Here is a 12,567-nt window from a genome sequence, read left to right as displayed (position 1 = left end):
TTGACCTCCCACCCCACAAGTCCTCAGATTGTGTCATTAGCCCTGAACCCACGGAGACTGTTTTACGTTTTACTGTTTATTTACTTTTGAGAGAGACAGAGACAGAATGTGAGTGGGTTAGGGGCAGAGAGAGGGAGACACAAAAGCAGAAGCAGGCTCCAGGCTCCGAGCTGTCAGCACAGAGCCCGATGTGGGGCTTGAACTCATGAGCTGGAAGATCATGACCTCAGCCGAAGTCGGATGCTCAACCAACTGAGCCACCCAGCGCCCTGAGACTGTTTTATACTCTTAACAATCTTCTTGGGGTCGGGAGGGTTGGTTCTCATCTAACACCGTGTTGGGAAATACTATCTTTATGCTGAAGACTCCCACATTTACCTCTTTTTAGGCCTCTGTCCTGAACTTAAGATCGTATGTCTAACTGCCTTAAAGTTACCTCAGATACAGCATATCCGAATGAGCTCATTATCTTCCTCTGAATCCCAGTGGACAGAACCATCCGTCCAATTGCCTAAGACATAAATCTGGTTGTAAGCATTGGCTCTTCTCTCTCACTCTTTTCCCTGTAGCCAATTAATTACTCATTTCTGTTTTCTTCAGCAGTCTCGTTTGCCTCCAATTTGCCAAATTTTCTACTACTCACAATGAAGGACTCTATGATATGTTTCCTGGATTATTGCCATATCTTTTCAAATGTGATCTGCTCCTTCATTTTTTGAAACCCCCTACAACTAACTCATTTCCGTAGGCAGACTGACCTTTAAAAAAGTCATGCTGACTATACCCATCTGCTAAAACACGTAGGTAGTTTCTCATCGCTCTTCAGGTAAAGTCTGAGACATGCATGGCTTATGTGGTCCATGCAACTGTCCCTCGAGAGTCTTTAGCATCCCTGGTTTTCCACATTCCACTTTCTTCGGTCTCTTCTCCTGACCTAAACTGTCTAATTCATCACTCTTCAGAATTCAGCTTAGAGTATTACTTCCCTTGAAAGCTTCCCCTGAGATTTCCTACGTGCTTTTCTAGCAAACTGGACTTCCCTTATCTTCAAACCTATAGTACTGTACTTTAATTACATATTTCTTTAGTCAAAAGAGGTTTATTGAGTCTCCACTATAAGCCACATGCCAAGGGCTATTCTAGTTATGCTCAGTATAGCAGTGAACACGACAAACAAGTTCCCATTCTCCAGGGCTATACTTCAATGGGAGCTATTAAATTAACACATAAATACATGTCAGAGAGTGGTGAGTGCCATGAAAAAGAACAAGGCAAGGTAATAAGATAAAGTGTAATTGGAGCAAGAAGAAATTTATAGTTCATGGTAATTAGGGAAGGCGTCTCTGATAAGCCAGCAGAGTCATGAAAATGGGGCGGGGGGAGTGAGTCATGTGGATTTCTGAGGAAGAGGATCCCAGGTAACAGAACAATACACACAGACACACTAAGAGAGGGATGAGCGGAGCATAATCTAGGACAAGGAAAGGTCCAGGAAGGTCAGAGCCGACAAGGCAAGGAGGACAACAATAAGGGTGAGGCCAGAGTAGGGGGAGTCAGGGGCAGATGGCAACAGTCATTCGGCCATTGAGAGCCCTCATGTACACTTTGGGTGTTATTTTGTGTGGAATGAAATCCATAGAGTCTTGAACACAAGATTAATGTCACCTGACTTAGAAGGATTACTGACTGCTGTTTGGAAAAGACTAAGAGACACGTGTAGGGGAAAGAGAGTATTTGGAAGATTATTGCAGTCAGTAGTCTTGGCAAGAGCCAATAGTAGCTTAGACTGCTATGTAGTGTTGGAGACAGTAGGAGGTGATGTTCCTGGAACATGTTTTGAAGGTAAAGTCAAAAGTATTTGCAGATGTTTTGGACACAAGATGTAAGAGAAAGAGAGGAGTCAAGGATTATACCATAGTTTTCATCTAAACAGCTAAGAATATAGTTACCATTAGGGGCGCCCGGGTGGCTCAGTCGGTTAAGCGTCTGACTTCGGCTCAGGTCATGATCTCACGTTCCGTGGGTTCGAGCCCCGTGTTGGGCTCTGTGCTGACACCTCAGAGCCTGGAGCCTGCTTCGATTCTGTGTCTCCCTCTCTCTCTGCCCCTCGCCTGTTCACATTCTGTCTCTCTCTCTCTCTCTCTCTCAAAAATAAATAAACATAAAAAAAAAAAAAAGAATATAGTTACCATTATATGGACATGAAGAAGTCTATGCCAGGGCCAAAGTTAGGAGGGAGAAATCAAGAATTCAGTGTTGGGCGTGGTAGGTTTGAGATGCCCATGAGAGATCTAAGTGGAGACGTAGAGAACAAGTTGGATATTAATCAGAATGGATATAGTTGCCGTGGCTTAATCACATCCTGAAATTTTTAAAAAGTGAGGATGGAGACCTGGTTTTTGGTTTTGGTTTTCCATCTGCTAAATTCCTATCCTTAAGACGTCCTTGGTACAAGTAGGCATTCCATCAGTAATTGATATTTGATTTAAAAATGTATAAATGAATTTCTAGTTTCATGATTTGAAAAGAGCCTCAGATACTTTTAGTGATTTCTGAGACACGACCAATGATTCTATGATTTCATTTGTTTAATAAGAAACTATGTGAATCGAGAATGAGGAATTGTTCACTCCAGCAAAGTGTACTCTGAAATGACATCAACAAGACAAAACAATTCTTTTTCACTGGACAAACCATCAGGGGATTGCTTACTTGACAAATTTCACCTGTTCAAGGCTTAAGTGTCTGTGACATTGTATCCAAGAGATACTTAATTGGCTTTGTTTGCAGAGTCCCCCTTATGATAGCCTAATCACTTCTTCTCTGTGACAATAAGGAAGTAGGGACAACTGCCTTCAGACTAGAGCTTGCAAACCGCCCTGACAATCTCGATCTGAGTTCATTCAGTGTTGGCCTATAGAGGGATAAAAGAAAATTAATTGGCAACAAATGAACAATGAGAGGATTTTATTTACATTTGGATTTCTGGGTGGTTGTTTTTTTTATCACAAAAATGATTAATATTGAGCCATACTGGCCCAGCTGTCTGGCAATGTGTTAACTGGCTGGTACCGAGGGGCTTCTCTAGGATGGCTGTGTGCTCATCGGCAACCCCACTTCAGCAAGTGATCTAATTAGCATTATATTAGACAAAGGTTGTAGACCACCCAGAAATTCTCTTTCTTAAAAATTAATTGTGAAAAAAAAAAAAAAAGAATCAGTATTGTCTGTGGGGGGGGGGGGGGGGGGGAATGAACCTCAACCCATATCTCACACCATAGAGAAAAATCAGTTGAGAAAGATCACAGACCTAAATGTATAAACTACAAGTACGGAGTTTCTAGAATATTCATAAGGGTGTAAGAATATTCATAAGAGAATATTTTCAGAAACTAGGGGTAGGCAAGAATTTTCTAGACAGACTCTAAAATTAACTATTCTAAGCTATTTAAAAGACTATTTTTAACTATCAACTATTAAAGTATTAAAAATAATGTAACAGACTTTATCAAAATTTTAAATTTCTGTTTATTAAAAGATATTATGAAGAAATTGAATAGGAAGGTCATGGACTGAGAGAAAATATTTACTATACATATAAGCAACTCTAACTCAATAAGAAGTAGAAAGGGGCACCTGGGTGGCTCATTCGGTTAAGCATCCAACTTCAGCTCAGGTCATGATCTCACGGCTTGTGAGTTCGAGCCCCGGGTCAGGCTCTGTGCTGACAGCTCAGAGCCTGGAGCCTCTTCAGATTCTGTGTCTTTCTCTCTCTCTCTCTCTCTCTCTCTCTCTCTCTCTCTCTCTGCCCCTCCCCCACTCACACTCTGTCTGTCTCTGTCTCTCAAAAATAAAATAAACATTAAAAAAATAAAAATAATAAGAAGAAAAATAACCTAACCTAAACATGGGCAAAAGGCTTATACAGGCAGGTCACAAAGGAAGAAATAGAAATGGCCAAAAAACACATGAAAAAATGTTCAACATCCTCGGTCATTGGAGAGATGCAAATTAAAAGTCACATTACATGCCCATCAGAATGGCTAAAATAAAAAAGCCTAATACTGCCAAATCTGAGTAAGGATATGAAACAACTGGAACTCTCACACATCGCTGGAGTATAAATTGGTAAATGAGTTTGAAAGTTAGTCTGGCAAGTTCTTATACCATTGAACATGAACCTATTCTGTGAAAATTCCATTCCTAGGTATTTACCCAAGAAGAATGAAAAATATATCTCCACAAAACAACGTATACAAAAATGTGTACAGCAGTTTTATTCTTAGGTGCTAAAAACTGAAAACAATCAAACGTCCATCAGCTGTGAATAAAGAAATGGTGGCGTATTCATTCTAGGACTATTACAAAGCTCGTAGTACTCAGGCTCGGCAAGGAAGAATTTCTAGGGTGATGAAAATGTTTTACATCTTGATGATATTGGTGTATGCAAATATCCAAACTCTACACATTTTATATTTAAATCCATGCATTTTGCTGTATATTGATTTTACCTCAGTTAAATGTTTTTTTTCTTTTTTTATTATCAAAAAAAGGATTCTATTCAATTAACTAAATGTAACTATCTCTACCAAGCACCAAATTCAACATAAATGCCCCCTAAGCAAACGTTTAAAGAAAACAATATAGTTGCTTTCTGCACTTAGTATCACTTCCTCAGATATCAATTTAACAAATATACCTCCTTGTGAATTTTGAATACACTATTATGTTGTTTTAATAAGCTTATAGGGGCACCTGGGTGGCTCAGTCTGTTAAGCGACTGCCTCTTGATTTCGGCTCAGGTCGTGATCAAAAAGGTTTGTGGGATGGAGCCCCCTGTTGAGCTCTGTGCTGACAGCAGGGAGCCTGCTTGGGATTCTCTCTCTCCCTGTCTCCCTGCCCCTCCCCTGCTTGTGCTTTCTCTCAATACATAAATAAACTTAAAAAAAAAAAAAAAAATGTGAGCTTATACTTTGTACATAAGAAAACCAAATTTCTGTGTAAGAAAACCAAACTCTGACATGTCCAGGGGTTACTGCAGCTAAACACAGCTTCCATAAAGCCCCAGCAGAATTCCTCCTTCAGTGACAGAGGCGGGGGCATCAGTGAAAGCACCTACTCTTGCCAAACATCTGAAGTTCTGCTTCCATCAGTATTTCTAATCCACAACTCCCCACCTTCCCTCCCCAACTGGCGGAAGTTGACAGAAAATAACGAGAATTACTCACTCTCTATGTAAACCACCCCCCTCCAAGTAAAAGCATCCCCCACCCCTGCGCCCCGCAGCGTCTTAGTCCATTTGAGCTCATCTAACAAAATACTAATGACTGGGTGGTTTATAAACAACAAAATTTCTTTCTCACTGTTCTGGAAACCGGGAAGCCGGAAATCAGGATGCCAGCGGATTCAGGGCCTGGTGAGAGCCCACTTCCTGGTTCGACCGGGAGAAAAAAAAAACCAACCCTGACCTTGCAGGGAAAAATTATGTTCTAAGATGGCCGACAGGACTGATAGGGAATTCCGGTCCCCGCCGGAAGACTCCCCTTCCGGGTTCTTCTTCCTGTCCCACTTCCCTGGCGCGCCAGATTGCCTCTAATGCGGAAGTAGTGGACTATAAATTGTCCCTCAGGCTTACGCTCGGGCAGTCAGATCTTTGGAGAGACCGGTTCCCCTGAGCCCGTCGATGTAAATAAACCTCCGATCCTCCAAGATCTCTGAGTGCCGGTTCTTCTGTCAGCGATCCAGCCTGGTTCCATAACAGGTTCTTCACTGGCTGTATTTTCTAGCCGTCCTCACCGGGTAGTAGGGGAGAATCGTTGTCTCCTCAGCCCCTTATAAGGGAACTCATTCCATTCATAGGTTCCATCCTCATGACCTCATCACTTTCCAAAGTCCCCACCTCCTAGTACCATTACATTGGGGGTTAGATTTTAACATGAATTTGGGGACCTACAATTATTCATTCCTAGGACCTCGTTAGAGAGTTCCCTGAGATTTTCCTGCTGTTTTCTAAAAAAAAAAAAGGCCTAATCTATCCAAGCCTCGGATTTCTGATTCCTCAGGAAGCCTCTGAAATAAACGAAACTTGAAGTGCAATAGCACTTTTCATCTGCTGTCCTGAGGAGTGAATTTAACAGCCTGCAACTCTTAACAGCTTGCTTTCTGATGCAGGCACTTTCTGAAACAGCTTGTGTCTCTTATCACAGATGATTACCTTTTGAACAACGGTTTCAAACTAAAACTAAATGAGATTTTAAAAACAGATATGAAATGATTTTGTTTTAAAAAATTGCTATATTGACTACCCAAAGAAAATACAACCTTTTTCTTGCTTACTTTAATTCTCAGAGACTAAAACCCCATATATTTTGTTCCATAATAAATAGAGGTACCATTTCACTGGAATCCAGGGCATCTCCACAATCTTTTAAAATTCCATTTTTCCAAAATATAAGTTTTGATCCAGAGGCCACTAGTCCTGGGTTGATGTGATGTCCCACCCAGGGAGGGTTGAGAAATTGAGTATTTCCACCCCAGCTTTGATAGTGGAAGGAGATGAGAAATTTGAATGGCTCAGAGGCAGCCGCAGTTTCTATCTGCCCATAAACTGACATTCTGGATGATTTGATGAGACAAATGAGGCACCAAAATTTACAATCGGAAATGAAATTCTTTCATACGAGTACGGAGTGCATTAGCCTTTTGTAATTCAGTCTTTCACAAAAGTTTTGACTCTTCTAAGAAAAAGATGGGCTATGTAAATTGCTTAAATAAACATAAACTGGAGTGTTTGCAGAGTGCCTTAAGATAGTGTCCATCAAATGTTGTTCTTTAGAGAGTACAGTCGATCTCTCAATAACACAAGCCAGATGTTGGTCAGATGCTAGATATAGCTAGACTTGACCCTAAATGTGACTTTGCTATTACTGTGGGTAAGTTTGAATTACTGCTTTCTATGCTTTATTTATCCTAGGCTTGTAAATTTGTAAGTAATGGTAGTCTGTGCTCTCAAAATGTATGCATGGAAAACCCCAGTACTGTCTGCGTGGCACAGACTACAAGCATATGGGACTGATAGATTTCCCTAGGGAGAAGTAATGGTGAACTAGGGCCATAATTAGAACTGGATTATAATGTGATGAAATGCATAATGATTACCTTTTTAAAAGATAATACTTTTTTTTAAGCTTATTTATTTGGAGAGAGAAAAAGGGAGGGGGAGAGAGAGAGTGGGAGGGTGTCAGAGAGAGAGAGAGAGAGAAAGAATCCTAAGCAGGCTTTGCTCAATCAGTGCAGAGCCCAACACAGGGCTGGATCCCATGAATCATGAGATCATGACCTGAGATGAAATCAAGAGTTGGACGCTTAACCTACCTAGCCAACCAGACACCCCTTGAAAGGATGATTCTTGATCAAAGTTCAGACCTTTAGTAAATATAAGTTCTTCTACTTATTACCTTTTAAAGTAAAAATACAGATCAATAGATTGGCATTTTAATGACCCTGTTCTAGGATTGGATCTCTTTGTAGTGAATTTGAGATACTAAACATTCATGAATGAACATCCATGCTTTACCTTCAAAATATCAAATTCCTCTTTGTCTAAAGTTACACTGTCTTCATTTTCTCTCTTAATAAGTATCTCTTCTGCTCGCATTTTTGTTTACATGAACTTATTTACACAAAAATCTAAAGTGAAAGAGAGAAATGATTTTGAATTATGTCCAGTTTGACCATTAAGGGTAAGAAACAATTAGGAGTCCAACAAGAAAAATGAAGTTACATACATAAAATGTATTATTGTGTCATGTTCCTAAATTCTTCAAATTATATTTTAACTGAAAGAAGCAGGAGTTATAAATAAGGATTCAGATAACACTTTTCTAAGCACCTGGGCTGTGTCTCTAGTATAAAAAAATTGTACAAGTACACAGCCTGGATTTTCATTGCAGTACCCAGTTCCAAGAAGGTCTTCTGATTACTCTCACATGATAGCCCATGGCTTGAAAACTAAACCCTTGAACGGAACTTCAGAAAGATATCCAAATACACATTATTTTGTTTTGTGTCTGTTTCTTTAAAGCCTCATGTTCCCCCAAAATAACTTCTCTGTCTATAGCCACATGTCAATTGCTGAGCAAGGCTTTCAGTTTGACAGGTAATTAAAAAGGAGTAAAGGTTTTGCCAAAGCTCACAACACTCTTATTCATGTTAAAGATCCCACAGAGAAGAGTTTTCTAAAATGTGCTTATAATACATAATCCTGCATTTATTTCTGTTTGAAAGACTACAGCAAGGAAAATAGCTGGCAGAGAAGTCCCTAGATCTATTCAATTATTTCCTGGGAGTTCAAAATGTGCAGTAACCTCTCAGAGACTCTAAGAAGCCCTATTGTAGGGAAACGTGTTTAGCTTTGTTTAACGTGGTCCCAGCTTTTCAGGCACTGTAATATTTATTAACGTGGCAGGGTGTGTTTAGGGAATTGCCAAAAGCAGTAAAGTTGAGACGTGATGAAATGTTTTTCAAATTACATGTCTGTATTCAAAGGTCAATATATCACTATCATCACAATCGTAAGGTACCTTACAGTTTACAAAACACTTTGAAATACGCCATTTCATTTCATTTCTGTAAATATCTAAGGAGTTAGAAAGAGCAAGGACCCACCTTGAAGCTGAAATAACTGAAGTTTAACACAACTGAAGTGAGGGTTCCAGTTCCGGTGATGATGAAGGAAGCTTCTCCACTCTCTCTCTCCAACTGAAGACAACCAGAGCCTTCCACAGACCACGTGGAGTGCATGCTCTACGAGAACTCTAAGTAAATGGTAGCAGGTGACTTGAGGAAGAAAACCAGAAAATCAAAGTACAAGAAATCAGCGGCAAGTTTCCTCATTTCTTCTTTTTTCCACCCATAACTTTTAGTTTTTGAGTCAGCACAAATCCCAGAGTGGTGTGGCAGGCACGGACAAAAAAGAGCTCCAAAAGAAATTCTTTTTTTGTTTGTTTGGTTTTTTTTTTTTTTTTTTGGTCTTAAGTACTAGAAAGTGGAGCCTTTAAAAGGAGGAGAGAGCGTGGGGAAATCCATGGTCTTTGTTTATTTCTCTCTCAGCTTTATCTCCAGCAAGCCTCACTCCTCACCCTGCAACCACGTGGTGGGTGGCGGTGGCAGTGGCAATGAGATGATACTTGAAGGAGTTGGGGGGGGGGGGGTGGCGGGAGGGAGGGAATCCTTTTCTCTAATCAGGGAAACTGTGTGATCCAAGGACCACGGAGGAAAATGTTCGTTTTTACTTTCCGACCTCCGGCCACTTGCATCTGGCAGCAGAAGCAGGCTCGAGACATGTATGCCGCGTAAGGAGACAAGCAGGGGACCAGGAAGCAGGGACCCTGGGAGCCAGACAGTCTAGGGGTGACAGTGGTGAAAGTAAAGGAGCCCAAAACATTTTAAATTCTCTTTAATGTTTATTTATTTATGAGAGAGAGAGTGCATGCGCGAGAGCCTGCACAAGTGGGGGAGGGGCAGAGAGAGAGGGAGACATAAAATCCAAAGCAGGCTCCAGGCTCTGAGCTGTCAGCACAGAGCCCGACGTGGGGCTCGATCTCAGGAACCACGAGATCATGACCTGAGCCAAAGTCAGGCACCCCAACTCCAAAACACTTTAAATGAACCATTTGGCCCAACCCTGAGATGAGTAATGGATCTGACCCTAGCCAGTATACCAAAAGCCTTGAGCACTAAAGTTCGAGGTAGACAACAACTACCCAGGCCTCAGCCTGGCCCCCCGGCCAGACACACGCAGAATGCTGAATAACATAGCAAAAGCTTTAAAAAGTATATGGACATTTGAACCACAGTCCACATAGGCATTTCGGACATTGCAGCCAACTGGCTGGTAAACTGGCTACTAAACCAAACTCAACTGGCTACTAAACCAAAATAAAACGACAACAAAACACTCTCCATAGGACTTAATCAAGACCCAGACTCTCATAACTTCCTATTCAAAATGCCCTGCAACCAATCCCAAATTATTCAACTTATAAAAGAAAAAAGATCAGGAAAATCTAACAAATTACCAATGGAAAAGAAATCAACAGGCATCAGTTAATATGAGCCAGGTGGACAATTATTAAAGACTTTAAAGAAGCTGTCACAAAATGCTCAAAAATGTAACATCTTTAAAACCAATGGAAAGACAGAAAGTTTCACCAGAGCAACAGAAGTTTTAAAGGAGAACCAGACACATTTTAGAACTGAAAAATACAATCACTAAAATTTAAACCAAAAAATCACTGAATGCGGTACACAACAGAACTGGGGACAGTAGAGCAAAGAGTTAATGGACCTGCAGATCTATCAATAGAAATTATCCAATTTGAACAACAGGGAAGAAAATGTGTAAGGAAAAAATGAACAGTCTTAAGACTGAGGACGCATCAAAAAGTCTAACATTTGTGTTTGGAGTTCCCAAAAAAGAAGAGAAAGGTTATTGTTCAGAAAAAGAAATCATGCCTGAAAACTTTCCAAATTTGGGTAAACACATAAACTTATAGACTCAAGCAGTTCAGCAAACCCCAAACAGGAAAACTCAAAAGAATCCATGCCCATACACATCATCACCAAACTAATAAAAATCAAAGATGAAGAAAAATCTTGAAAACAGAGAAAAATAATGCATTATATATAAAAGAACACGTATTTAAATGATTGTAGATTTGTCGTTAGAAAAAAAGCAGTGGGGCAAAAATGATATTGTACTAAAAGAAAAGAACTGTCAACCTAGACTTCCCTATCCAGTAAAAATAACTTTCATTCAGAAACTAACATGAAATAAAGACATTATCATATGAATGAAAACTGAGGGGATTCATCTTCAACAAACCTGCTATAAAAGAATTCCAAAGGGGTTTCTCTAGGTGTAAAGGAAGAGATATGAGGGAAACAGAACTTTGGGAGTAAGGGAAGAGCTACAAAAATCATAAAAACCTGCATAGACTATTTTTCTTTGAAGTTCTTTAAAATGGTAAGTTCTTTAATTAGTTGAAAGTAAAAATTATAACATTGTCTGGTGAGTTGTTCAATAAATATAAAGTTAATGAATATTACAGTTGAAACATAAAGGGAGATAGGGTGGTAAGGTTTCTACATTCAACTGAAGAGTTAAATATTAACTGAGTAGACTCTGAGAACGTAAGTACGTTTATTGTAACACTTGGAAAATATTCAAAGAGATATATTCAAAACTTAATTGACAAATTAAAATGAGATATTTAAAATATTTAATTAACCCAAAAGAAGGCACAAACAGTAGAATGAAAAACAAAGGAGACAAACAGAAAGAATAAAATGGTATAAACGTATTGGTAACTACTTTAACAATAAATAGTTTAGGCATACCAATTAGAAGACAGCATTGTCAGATGAGAAGAGGGAAACAATTATATGTGGTCTATAAGAAACGCACTTTAAATATAATGATAAAAGTGGACAAAAAGGAAAAGAATACAGTTATACTAGTATACCAATCAGAGGAAAACTGGAATGGTTATAGTATTATCAAAGTAAACTTCAAAGCCAGCCGAATTACCAGAAATGAGAGACACTGCATCACGATAAAAGGGCCAATCCTTTAGGAAAATGTAACAATGCTAAATGTATGCAATTCACAACAGAGCTTCAAAATATGTGAAGCAAAAACGGATACAATGGACGAAAGAAACATGCAAATCCACAATTGTATTTGGAGATTTTAACACTCCTTTCTCAACAATCCATAGAAGTAGCAGATACGAAACCGTTAGGAATAGAACTGAAGGACATCATCAAATAATTAGGCCAATAGACTACTTCAGCCACCAGCAGAAGAATTCCCATTCTTTTCACATGTACAGGAAACATTCACTTTGAGAGACCACACCATGGGTCATAGCACCAAGCTTAACAGATTTAAAAGAATGGTAATCATACAAATCATGTACTGACCGTAAACTTATTATATACTTACCATGTAATATAGCCCTCTCCCACTTAGCTAATTCTCTGGAGAAATGGAAACTTGTGGTGATGCAAAACATGTCCATAAATATTTAGAAGTTTTATTCATAGTCACCTAAAACAGGAAGCAACCCAAATGACCTTCCATAAGTAAATGCAGTTTAAAAAAAAAATGTAATTCATCCATACAGATGACTCCTCAGCAATAAAAAGGAACTATGTGTATACACAACACTATTGATGAATCCCAAAGGCATTACACTGAGGAAAAGAAGCCAATCTCCAAAGATTACAAGCTGTATGATGCCACTTACCTAACAATCTAGAAAAGGCAAAACCGATGCGGAAGAAGAGATTCATTGGTGTCAGCCATTAGAAGCAGGGAGAGGTTTTAAGTCCAAAAGAGCAGCTAAAGGGAATTGTTTGATGTGACACTGCTATTCTATATTCTAATTGTGGTAGTGGTTACGGGAATTCACACACATGTTAAAACTTACAGAAGTGTACCTCAAAAACAGAAAAGGTTAAGAAAATAAACCTTTAAGTGAGTTGCCCAAGATTATGTGACTC

The 12,567-nt window shown here is 39.4% G+C and overlaps 1 long non-coding RNA gene across 1 annotated transcript in view; it reads right to left on the bottom strand.

Annotated features, from left to right (window-relative positions):
• Positions 1-5,900, bottom strand: part of LOC132683191 (uncharacterized) — a 213,452-nt gene extending 207,552 nt beyond the window's left edge. Inside the window, exon 1 of the long non-coding RNA XR_009612093.3 lies at positions 5,364-5,900. This is a non-coding gene — a long non-coding RNA (uncharacterized LOC132683191). The remainder of the gene's footprint in view (positions 1-5,363) is intronic.
• Between the last annotated feature and the right edge of the window lie 6,667 nt (positions 5,901-12,567).

The sequence above is a fragment of the Panthera onca genome, chromosome C2 (assembly GCF_046562875.1).
Source record: "Panthera onca isolate mPanOnc1 chromosome C2, mPanOnc1 haplotype 2, whole genome shotgun sequence".
NCBI lineage: Eukaryota > Metazoa > Chordata > Mammalia > Carnivora > Felidae > Panthera > Panthera onca.
Note: the sequence above shows the minus strand (reverse complement) of the source record. Positions and strands in the feature narration are given on the sequence as shown.